Consider the following 12,521-nt stretch of genomic DNA (forward strand, 5'->3'; position numbering starts at 1 on the left):
CACTTGCCCCCACCATCTTGGACGTCAGAACCTAGACATCTGACCTAACTCATACTGATCCTGAGGCCCCATTATCCAGAAGCAGGCCGTGAGTGATTCCAGAACAATCTCATTCCAACATTCACTCCATGTGTGACCTTGAGCTTGCAGCCTGGCCTCCCCAAGCCTGTTTTCTCATCGGGAAACATGACAACTCCACCTATCTCCCATGGTCTCCTGAGGACTCAGGGTCCTATTACTCTCATCATTGTTGTGGCCCTCAACCCAGCCCAACCCCATCACTGAGCACAGGTCTGTCCTCTGGGCTCTCCAGGTTTGTAGAGGCCCCCACCTGGACCAGCTGTCAACACAGAGAGAGAGGGTGTGTAGGCTAGGGAGTCTGCTTGGACACCACCTGCTTGCCCCCTCGCCGCCAACGGCATCCGCACCTAGGCTGTCGCCACATTCATGCCAAAGGCTTCCCCTCCCCAAGGAATGCTTCAGACCATTCCCGACTTCATCCACTCAGGACCCTGTTCCCTCCCACCCCTCGTCTCTTTCCAGACCTGCACCTTCCAGGCTACCTTGATGAGCAGGTTCCTGCCCTGTGCGCTGTCCTTGCTGCACAGCTTTTGAAAGATCCTCAATGGCTTCCTGAAGAGAGGCAAGGGAGGCACGATCAATCGACAAATAATGTGGCAGGGTTGAGTGCGAGTGCCTTTTCTTTGAGAACCCCAGAGTGTCAACCTGCCTGGTTGAGGGTTTCTTCTGGGATCCTCTGAGCACTAAGGTCTTTGTAGGACATGGGAGGGAGCTCTCATGTGGCTCGTCCTGGGCCTCCCTTCCCATATTCATTGAGAAACGCTGTTTGGGTCAATTTGGGGTTCAAATGGGCAGAGAGCTTAGTGGCTGTCAAGGAAACACGTGAAGAGATTTAATGCAGTTCAGCCCCGTGTGGGACATTTGGCAAAACTGATTTCTAAAGCGGGAGGCATGGTGGCCTCCTCACCAGGAAGGCTGAGAGACCTACCCACCAGCCCAGGTCCTGTGGTCGGGGTTTGCTGCCTCCCAGAAGGTCCAAGCTGCCTGAGGGGGAAGAGGACAAGCCTCTGGGAGCTCCCTCGTCCATCCTGGTCCCTCCATGGACAGAGGCCTACTCACCTGGAAACCTTCCCCCACGTGTTCTCGAGGCGGTGAATGGAGACACTCTGTAGAGCCGAGAGGATGGCATGTAAGGACGAGTAGTTCCTCAGGGTTTGACAGGCCTGGGGAGGGAAGAGAATGGGATGTCACTTGGGGAGCCGGCACCTTATTGGCTCTCAAGCTTCAGTCCCCCTCAGGGGAAAGTGCTCCTGCTGGAGGAAGCCGCTGTCCAGGGACCTGCCGAAGGGCACACGTGAGGCCCAGAGGAGGAGGAAGATTTTACCTCACTCCAAGGAAGGAGCCAGGCAGAAACGGAGCATCCCAGCATGGGGCCATGCAAGGCAAGGTCAGCATGCCCCTGGACGGAAGAGCCTAGGGACTGCACAGTCCCTAGGGCAAAGACCAGGGCCTTCCACCCTGAGACCTGATCAAGGGAAGAGCAGTGCCCGAGACTCAGGAGAGCACCTCGGCTGGGCTTCCCGTTGCATACCTTGGCCACCTTGATCCAGTGCTCCACCACCATGGCCCTGTCCCGGGCTGTCATGCTCGGGTTGCCAAGGCAGGTGGTGATGACACACTTGGCCACACCATTGAACTGGGCGACAGTGGCCCGGACTGTGGGTGCCAGGTGCTCATTGCCAGGCTTGTTGCGCTTGGACCAGACGGAGCCCAGGCACTGATGGGGCAGCAGCTTCTTGAACAGCTCCTAGAGAACAGGCGGACCTTGGTTCACCCAGCCATTTCCCATGCAAGACTCATGTCCTACGTAGGGGTCACAGGTCAGAGCTGGACCTCAGGGAGCTGAGAATCTGGCCTGAGCCTGGTTCGAGACTGTGGATTTCATTCCATTGTTTTTCCCTGAGGGAACCCAGTACACAATGACCCAGGAGCAAACAGAGCAAGGGAAGGAAGGAGGGCATTGGCACCCTGATCATGCTCAGGAACTCCCAGCTCCAGGTGGCACTGCAAGGTGGTCCAACCCAAGGGGGCTTCTTCCCCTCCCCTCCAACTGGTAATCCCCCTGGTCCTTCCCCCCTTTCAGATGCACATTCTCACACGGGAGCTGCAACCACACATTCTTCCGTCTGCCCTGTCCTCATGGACACATCAGATGCCTAATCAATGCTGAGGGTACTCATCCTCCAAGGCACATGAGTGGGTGACCCATGGACTTGACTGAACACAGGGAGCTGCCCTCCTCCACCCACGGGACCAGGGCCTGCCCATTGGTCTCTCCATTCTGGCTCATTTCTTCTCCCTAGTACCTCCGTATCAGTGCTTATCAGGTCTCTCGCTACAGTCCGCAGCTGGACAGTGAAAGCTTGGGGCTAAGCGCCTTGATGGGTTGACAGGGTTGGGAAGTGGTGGAGCTGAGATTTGGTCCCAGACCATAGGAGTCCACATCAGGGAAAGGCAGGTGTGGGGCAGGTGAGAGCAGAAGGAAGGCGTGCCCCTGGCCCACCCTGAGAGCCCAGCTGCTCACCGCATCCATATACGTGAGCTGCTCTGCCACCAGCCTGGGAGGGAAGTCCAGGAGGTCGGGCTTCTCCTCACCCAGCTGGTTCTTTGGGGTGACCCAGCGGTGGCAGGAAGCCTCTGGGGCCGCGGTGGGCTCTGTGGCTGTTGCCTGAGTGAAACTTTCCAGCAAAAAGGGTGGTCCAGCTGACTGCTGCTCAGCACCCGGCACACATGCAGAAGATGGGAGCACGGGTTGCAGTTCTGGAACAGCTGACAGAGGGGAGGCTGGCTCTGACACCGCAGGTGACAGTTGACACAGAGCCGGGGTCGCCTCTAGCTCTATAGGAGGCCCTGTTCCTGGCTCTGCCGCTGGAAGGAGCCCTGGAGCTGGCACTGGGGCAGGAGACAGAGAAAGGTTCATCCACATCACTGACTTTCCGGATGCCTTTGCAAAACCAGGACAGACCCCATGGCCTTGAAAGGAATACCCAGCCCATGAACCGCATCCCAGTTAGCCTTCCCAGCTTGCCATCCCCCTTACCCTCCACCTCTGCCTCAGTGAGCGCCAGAAGTTCCCGCTGCATCAGGAGAAGGGGGACATGGTTTGTCAGGTCCCAGGCATGCCACTTCAGAACCATGGCCCCATGCACATAGGCCACCTTGATCTCGACACGGTCACGGCCCAGGGACTGATAGATAGCCTGCAAATTCTGGTCAGGCCAGGTACCCAAGAAGGGAGACAGGGTGCTGGGGAGAGTCATATGTGGAGCAGAGTCAGAGGCCTGGCCTTGCATTGCACATGCTACGCCCACAGCACCGTTCTTTCTGTATGGGTCCCAGAGGATGGCCCCAGCCCCCTTCCAACCCCTCTCTAGCTGCCCTCGTAGTGGGAGGCCTGGTCCTCCAGAAAACCTGAATGAGTCTGGTTTTTCCACTTCTCCTCTCCTCTACCTGGCCATGGGCCTGATCTACTCTATCCTCCATGCACACCAGTATCAAGGCTCAGGTTGGAGGCAGATTTGTGAGTGGTCGGCTCAGCACACCCTCGGTTCTTGGCCCCTGTTGGGGTGGTCAGCGGGGAGGGGCAGGCAGAGCAAGTTGGGACCGTCAAAGGGATGGGTGTTTCAGGCACCCACTGAGCCCAGACTGTGCTCTGCCGACCAGAGGGCCCGGGACCCCCTCCACAGCCTTCTTTGACTCATTTGCTTCTTCACATGAAGCCCCCCAGATGAAGCCCACCCACTGGAAATCAAGAGATCGGTGAGATCCCTGGTTTGGCAAATCCCTCCCCAGCCACCACCCCTGTAGTCCCCCACCCTGCTCTGTGGAGGCAGCCAGCCCTGCTTCTGGACCCAAACCCCTGTCCCAGTTTTACTTGATCATTTCATCTGTCCTATGATCCAGCTCTCGGTGGATCCTTTCAAAGCTAGAGGAGGCTACGAAGATGTCACATCTAACAACCATTGGAGATGCGTGCTTAGGGTGTGCAGAGTGCCTATCTGACCCTCTGACTAGAACTGAGACCCAGACACTGTATCTCCTCTCTCCATTCACATTCCTAGGTGCTTAATATACATTCTTGAACGACTACTTCCCAGCCCGCACTTTCCAAATCCTGAGTGGCCCGTGGGCTGGTCTGCCTGCTCCCAGTGTGCCCCTGAGCTGCTCACACAAAGGACAACTACCAGAACCATCTAGATGGAATCTCAGAAGTCCTTTGCACATAGAGAAACTGCCTGCTTTGCATTTCCTTTCGTCAACCCAGAAGGGCCACCGGCCTGTGAGGGTTGCACTTGAGAGCTTCTTGACCGGAGAGAGAGAACTATTAAGCAAGAAGATGCCCAGCACGTCCAGGAGCCCTTTCTACAGAGCCAAGCACCAGAGTAGCCCGTGCCATGTTTCCTCCCATGATTTCCTACAGTACCTGTATGAGGTTCATCCTCTTAACCACCCCACTTTTCAGAAGAGGAAAGGGAAGGTCAGAGAGAGGTAGTGCCATTCCCGAGATGTACACCCAGTAGATGGGAGGCTCACCCTGTGCTGTGCATGGGGTGGGCACTCACCTATTGAACTGCTGGCCCAGAACCTGTGTGGCTGAAGTGAACATCTCGTACATGCAGAAGATCGTTGAGGTGGTTGAGATGCTCCCATCTGGGAAGGATGGCACCAGGGACTGTACGAAACGCTCCATTGTGCCTTCTCGGAGCCTCAGCATCGTCTGGGCCTCATCCAGGGACAGGGATGATTCCTTTTCCCACCAGGTAGAGAAGGGGGGTGTGGGGGGCAATGGAGTCAGCTTCAACACCACGAACCACCAGGATGATCAGGGTCTGGGGCTCAGACCAGAGAGTCCCATCCCTTCGGGAACTTGTGCAAGAAAAGGGACTTGAGGGCCCACCTAGAAAAGGCTCTAGGCTTGAAAGTACAATTGCCTTTAGGGGTGAAATGAGAAAGCATTGGTCACTTCAACACATCTTGTTAGCTGAGCCACCACAGCCTTTCTCTCTCTGAATAGGCTTTATTAAGAACTCTATGCCTTTAAGTCATCGGTAAACATCCCTACTGCAGACAGGAGAAAGCAGAGGCTTAGCATCTCCAACGCTGCTCGAGATCATAGACGTTGGGCCTGAGAACTGTCCAGAGCATGGAATGCATGGCATTTCCCTATGCTGCTGCGGCCTGGTCTGTTCCTAAGGTGGGGAGAAAGGTTCAGGGGAAATCCACCTTCCTCGGCAGGCCCCAGGGGAGCTGGTTGTTTCTAGTGTGGGTTCTGGCCTTGCCGTGATCATCTGTGGGTCCTGAGATTGGACATCAATCTGGACCTGTTCTCACCCCAGACCAGCATGGGATGTTGTTGTGGGCTGAGGCACCTGCTGCTTGTCAAGGGAGATGGAGTAGCTGAGCCTTTGGAGCAAGCAGCTCCTCAAAGATGGCCTGGATTGAACTCTGAAAAGACAGAGTCCACTACCTGGGCCAGGAGGCATCAGAGGCCTTGCACCCAATCCGTGCTTGAAAGGCTGATTCACGGTGGCAGACAACCTCCCATATGGAGGTCCAAAAAGACATATGAGGACACAGCTTGTGACCCGGGGGACATACAATGAGTCGATGTGCTCTGAGAGGTGATACGTTACAGAGGAACATATAGAATGGCTTCTTCCCACCGTTCCTTTTATGTTCAATCACCCTGTGTGGGGTGAGGATTCATAAGGCCTTGGACACGTTCTCCAAGGACAGTGGAGCTGGGTTCTACACAGGATGGCTGGGGTGAGTCAAGAAAATACTCAAAACAGTAGCAAAATGCAAAGACACTCATGGCTGTGGGAAAAGTCACACAAAACAGAATGAAACAGAATAACCCACGCCCCAAACTGCAAAAAACACGAACACTATTCTCTACCATTCCCACCTATGGGAAGAGTGTCTTCCTACTTTCTCCCACAGCTGGTGGTGGAGGTGTGGATACTGGGATGACTTTGTGGTTGGGCCTGCGGGGCACTCATGTGGAAACACCATGGGAGGGCCCCAGGTTTGTCCCCATATTTGTGTGGGGGCCCTGGGTGTGTGGAACCCTCTTCCCATTCTCACCTCAGAGCGGCACTGATCCTGGGTGGCCTGGTGCACCTGCCACTTGTCTAGGGCGTTGTAGTTGAAGTCCCAGACCAGCTCTTCGATGACCTCCTGGGTGCAGCTCTGAAAATGCAGTGCCCCATAGACATGGGGTCAAGAGACATTAGTGTCCTCCCGGGACATTGCCACAAGGGGCCACCCGCATTAGAAATCCTGTTCTCCAGTTGAGGCAAAGAGGGGCAGCTGAAAAGACATCGAGCAAGGAGGTAGCCGGATGAAACTCTAGAGCTCATGATTAACATCGAGGTAGTTGAGCTTGGTCCCCAGTGCTCAGCTTCTCATCCCGCCTGCTATGACCTGGGGTGTGAACATGAAAGATGGGCCAGGCTTCCAACACCTGGCTGCTTCCTTCTGCCCAGGAAGGGTGTGTCCCACATCCTCTGTCCCCTTCTCTACACATAGACAACCAGCCCCCCACCCCAACACACACACAGGGACACACATAATGAGGGGCAAGAGGTGTGGGCCTGCTGAGGTGGCATCACAGTTGTTGCCTGCTCTCCAGTGGGCTGCCCTGAGCTGCCTCGTGTTACCTGTTGGTGTCTCCTGCCACATGTCCAGAGGGCTCGGAAAAGCGGGCTGAGCCGACGTCTACAATTATTTGCAAGTCTCTCTCTCTGGGCTTGCCTGGGCCCAGAGACCCTGAAGGGAGGAAGGCAGCAAGAGAACATCCTGTTCTCTCGAACGTCTCCACCAAAGTGAGCTGGAGAGCAGGTTGTCTTTTGAATCTGGGTGCCCGGTTACCAGAGTTCTAAGTTCAGTTGGGGCCTATCACAGAGGAAGTGAGGTCACTCTTTCAAGATTCTAATCCCTGGGACCATGTGTTCAGTCAGACCTATCCAGAGCCCCTTCTTGGCAGTTGACTCCTTAGCTTTCTCCCCCATGTCATCTCCTTAACTGGACACAATGAGCCAAAAAGGCCATAGCCACCACTCTCTGGAAATGGAACTAGGGTCCGAAGCTTCAGGAGGCAGAGCTGAATTCAGACCTTACGTTCTGTGTTTCTTTGCGCACTTGTGTGTCCTATGTCATTGTGTCTCTCACGTAGTCCCCACTTTCCCAGCCTGCAGTGTGGGGATCAGGCTAGAATCTACTTCCTTGGGACATCCTCTGGTGTCTGTGGATAAGAGTATTTATTACATGTGTGGGGTGGTCCCCTGTGTATCTGAGGCACAATTTTCAAGATGGAAGAATTACAAGAAGGGGTGGGACTTGGCATGGAGGGCTGCTCAGAAGAGGCCTGGGTTCCAGCCCTGTAATACTGCAACTGTCACTTTCCCTCTTGGCCTCATTTTAAGGTGGGCACCATGATGGTCTGGAAAAGCAAGAAGATGCAGGCATTGTCATCCTCTGTAGTAAAACCATGCAATTGTTTCCCGTTATATGAAGAACGAGACCCCGTTACCTCGTTTGGGTCTATGAGGGGAGCGGCTTTCACCATGGCTCCTAGGGATCCTGACCTGTGGTATAGGCATCAGACTGTAACCGCTAAGTGGTCAGTGACTGGCTTTTGACCCACAGGACATATTCAACGTGATGAAGTACCATGCCTAGAGCTTGTCTACATGTCATGCAAAGAGTTTCTCACTCCCTAGTTACTTTCCATCATGTTCCACTACTCACTCCTTCCCTTTCCCTTCTTCTTCTCTCTCTCTGAAGCAGAACCAAGCACCGATGTTTTGAGCTGCCATCTACAGAGGCTCACAGGACAGAGAACGGAGGCAGTGCCAAGGCCAAAAGACACACAGGAACTCAGGTTCTGAGTCCAGATGGCATCCCGAGTCACGTGAGCCAACTTATGACAAAATCCTCTTCCAGTATGGCCCTGGTCACAGCCGCAGCCACTGACACACCTTGAGCCTGGGGAACCATGCTAATTTGGGCCCGCATTCTTCACCCACAAATACTGTTAGAAATTAAAGCGATGCACCTGCACATGCAGGGTATCAGGGCAATGCAGTCCCGGGGCAACTCTAGATAAGTAACAGTCTCCCAGGCCTCAGCATCTGTCCCTGCCTTCCTCCCTCCCCTCTGCTCTCCTCCTAGTGTCCCTGCAGCCACCCTGGCTGCCTTTTTCACTCCTCTGGCCAAACTGGCTTCTGTTATTGAGTGTCTGCAGCACAAGTCACTTCTTCCTGAAACGCTGCTCCCTGACGTGTGCAGGCCTAGCTCCCTTTGGTCAATCTGTTCTCAGCAACCTCAGCTTCAGTGAGGCCTTTCATATCTTTCCATGCAGTGACTCCCCAGCCTTCCTCCGTAGCACACTTCATTCCTAGTACAGAGCGCTTGCTCTTTTCTTTTACGTGCGTTCACTTTGGAGCTTTGGTCCATGTGTAGACTGGGAGCTCCTAAAGCAAAGGAGCCCTAGGTAATTTCAGCTCCGCGCACGGGCCCAGCAAGATACCTGGCATAGGGCAGTGCTCAGTGTGTAGTTACTCAATGAATAATTGAGAAGATCTTGGAGCCCACCTCCCCTCTTAAGCACCTAGACTGCAGAATGCTACTAAAACTTTCAAGCTGTTTCTGGGCAGGGGCGACAACCACAATGGCCTCTGCCTGACTCTTCCTGCTCCAGTTCCTCCAGCAGAACTCACCAGGTACCATGGACAAGGAAGCGCCCTGCACCCAGTTCTCCAGCTCTGGTGGCACAGCTCCACGCAGGCACACCAGCAAAAAAAGCCATGCCTTTTCTCGGGGGTCCTCAACGCAGTGCCTTTGCAGAGTCACAGAGCAAAGGAGCAGGATCTCTATTTTTCCCTTCTCTGTGGAATCTGAGACAAAGAAGAGAAAAGGAGGAAGACTAACTCAGAACAAGAAATCAGATAGAAGTAACCAGAAGCAGAGGGCGGAGGGGGTGCGGGAACTGAGTGAATGGTGAAAAGGTACAAATTCCAGTTTCAGATCAATAAGGAATAGGGATTTACAGTACACCCCAGGACTACAGTTCATTACTGCTCTATGGTGTATTTGAGAGGTGTGAAAAGAGCAAGTTCTGAGAGTTCTCATCACAAAGAAAAACCTCTCTTTCTTTTCTTTTTACTTCATTTTTGTATCTCTAGAGATGATGATGGCGGCGGACTAAATTTATTCTGGCGATCGTTTCACAGTATACGAAAGGAACATCATTACGCCAGGTATCTTAAACATACACAGTTCTGTATGTCAAATGTATCAAAACAACTGGAGCAAAAAAATATTTTAATATTCATAGAGAGCATCAGGAAATTGGACATGGTAAAAAGAACGTCACGTAAACAAAACTGAAAACAGCAGAACCGAAAGCCAGTAGGTTATCCTAGGGGTTAAAAACTTCAAGCCATTGGCATAGAAAGTTGATTCTGAAATTAAAAATCAGTGAATTAAAATTAAAGCAGATGAAATAGAATTTTAAAATTTTGTTCCATTTAACAATTTGTCAAAGAATAGAAAGTCTTAATAAGTGACCTCAGATAGTAACTTTTGAAAAAACTGTTCATGTTTTGGAAAATTCTGATTGTAAGCTTCCAAGTGGGCACAGAATGAGAACATTTTGTTTGATCAAAGTCGCCTCATGGAAAATGGCTGAAGCAAAATGTCTGAGATAGGACCTAAACAAAAGGATATAAATGGCTAGACGAAATTGTCCTGAGTTCGTTTCTCCGTATTTGCAGTTTACATTTATTTTCATGTCGTTAAGTCCATTAAGTTCATGGAGTACATTCTAAGGGTATTCCATGCATTAATATGTTTGAACAACCTCCCTGTAACCCAGCTTCACATCTCATTGTATCTTGTGAAACTCAAACTCTATACCATGAATCAGAAACTTCCGATGACCGCCTACTTCCAGCCCTTGGCAACACCATTCTACTGTCTTTGGCAATTTACTCTAGGTAGGTCCTAAGAGTGAAGTCAAAGTGTGTATTTTCATGAATACTCATCTACTTAGCATAATATCCTCAAGGTTCACCCATGTTGTGGCATATGTCAATGTCTTCTTCCACTTTGAAGAATCAATGCTATTCCAATATGTGTACATACAACATCTGTTCCTCCCTCGACAGATACTTGGATTGCTTTCATGGTTAAGCTATTATGAATAATGATGCCATGAAAATGTGTGTTCAGATATGTCTTCAAGACCATGCTGTCAATTAATTTGGGTATACACCCCAGAAGTGGAGTTACTGGAACACATAGTAAGTCTAATTTTAATTTTTTTTGAAACTACCATACTGATTTCACAACTATGCTGTTAAACATCCCTACCACACACATTGAATAAGGCTTCCATCTTCTCCACATCTTGGCCAACACTTGCTCTTTTTTTCCCTTCTGATTGCTTTTTTTTTTTTTTTTTGGAAGAGTCATCTTAAAGGATGTAAAATGGTATCTCATTGCTTTTTATAATTTGCATTTCCCTTAACATTAGTGATGTATCTTTTCAAATTTCTTTTCACGTGCACATCTTTGAGGATATGCCTATTCCCAATTTGCACATTCACGCATTGCATTCATTTTGTTGTCTGTTGTTGAGTTCATGTGATCTCTATTCATTCTGGATATTGAGCCCCTGCCAGATAGACAGTTTGCAAATATGGTCTCCCATCTTGTGGATTGTGTTTTTACTTCATTGCTAATGTCTTTAACGTCACAAAGATTGTAAGTATTCTGAATGTCCTGTACGTGAATTTATTTTTCTTTTCTATCCTGTGCCTTGCAGGTCATATCCATTAAAGCATGGCCAAATCCTATTTTGTGAAGCTATGAAAATGAATATTATTGGGCTGCACTTCCGAGATGAAAAAGGTTCATTAGTGAAGTAAGAGAGCAGCATGAACTGGAGAAGCACTGGCATGATGATGGGGTCATGACGCTATGTGATCGCAAGAGGATAGGAATATGTATGATGGGCCAGCATGAGCTGTGTACTGGAAATGGGACCTTGTCCATTTTGTGCAGCACCTACGTGGATGATGGGAGCAGTGAGACATATGACTGGACGGATCCCCGAGCTCAGCCCTTCTTCCAAGTTAGACTTTCATTGCACTCTGATCCATTAACGTTTGAAGAGTTTCTTAATCAGATGAGGGACATAGTCTTACATGCTAGACGGTGATGAACATGGTGTGTGGGCGTGTCTGCAAGGAACTCCGTATCCCTCCCGTCTTGGTGAGCCACTGTCTGGAGTCAATGGCAAAGAAGGTTAGAGTACTAAATTACACTGGGGTCAAACCAAAGGGGAACAGTATGTCCCTCCTATGCTGAGCTGAAGTCAGGCAAGACCTTTATATGTTTGCTCTGTGTTCCCAGTTCATGGTCCCTAAGTTTTTTTTTTTTTTTTAAGATTTTTATTTATTTATTTATTTGACAGAGACAGCCAGTGAGAGAGGGAACACAAGCAGGGGGAGTGGGAGAGGAAGAAGCAGGCTCCCAGCAGAGAAGCCTGATGTGGGGCTCGATCCCAGAACGCTGGGATCACGCCCTGAGCTGAAGGCAGACGTTTAACGACTGCGCCACCCAGGCGCCCCATGGTCCCTAAGTTCTGCATGTTCCTCTCTAGGAGAGAGGAGATGGACATGTTTGAGGGGGAGCTGGAGAGCTGTATCACCACCAGGAATGAGACCGAGAGCCGACTCCCAGTCATCGTGCAAGTGAAAAAATGGGATCAATGTCATCAAAGAGAAAACCATCAGCCAGCAGTATTCATGCCGCCTGTGAGGAAATCTTGTCGAGAGGCACTTGTAAGTGATGGAGGGTGCACACCTGTAGTAACTCTGTGGCAAGTACAGATGTTACCTGCTTGAGGTGACCCACCTTGAAGAAACAAAGTTTTTGCCACCCTGTCAAGGGTGCTCAGAATGGACTCGAAGGGCAAGAGGCCTGGAACTGAAAGCATGTTTGAAAGTCTCTTTAGGGCTGAAATGAAAAAGGCAGCATGCCCTGAAAACTGCCTCACCTTGAATAGGCTAGCTCCCTTCATTGCTTGTGGGAAGAAAAGAAATCATCCGGTATTTTTCGTATTGAAAACAAGAAAACACAGAACCTTGGATTTCCGTTATTTTTTTATTGAAATTCGATTAGCCGACATACAGTCCATCCTTATTTCAGATGTAGTGTTGAATAACTCATCAGTTGCATATACCACTCAGTGCTCATCACATCACGTGCCCTCCTTTATGCTCCTCACCCAGTTGCCCCATCCCCCCACCCAACTCCCCTCCAGCCACCCTCAGTTGTTCTCTGTGCTTAAGAGCCCCTCATGGTTTTGCTCCGTCTCTGATGGCTTCCCGGTCAGTTTTCCCTCCTTTCCCCTATGATTATCATCAGTT

General features: G+C 50.9%; 1 long non-coding RNA gene across 1 annotated transcript; it reads right to left on the minus strand.

Moving 5' to 3' along the window:
- Positions 1-4,676: 4,676 nt before the first annotated feature.
- Positions 4,677-10,016, minus strand: LOC148108085 (uncharacterized). Its single transcript, XR_015720981.1, has 3 exons — positions 8,805-10,016; positions 6,169-6,273; positions 4,677-4,828 (listed from the first exon to the last, which is right to left on the minus strand). It is a non-coding gene; the product is annotated as an uncharacterized LOC148108085 (long non-coding RNA).
- Between the last annotated feature and the right edge of the window lie 2,505 nt (positions 10,017-12,521).

The sequence above is a fragment of the Ursus americanus genome, chromosome 22 (assembly GCF_024610735.1).
Source record: "Ursus americanus isolate L20-20 chromosome 22, mUrsAme1.1.p, whole genome shotgun sequence".
Taxonomy (NCBI): domain Eukaryota; kingdom Metazoa; phylum Chordata; class Mammalia; order Carnivora; family Ursidae; genus Ursus; species Ursus americanus.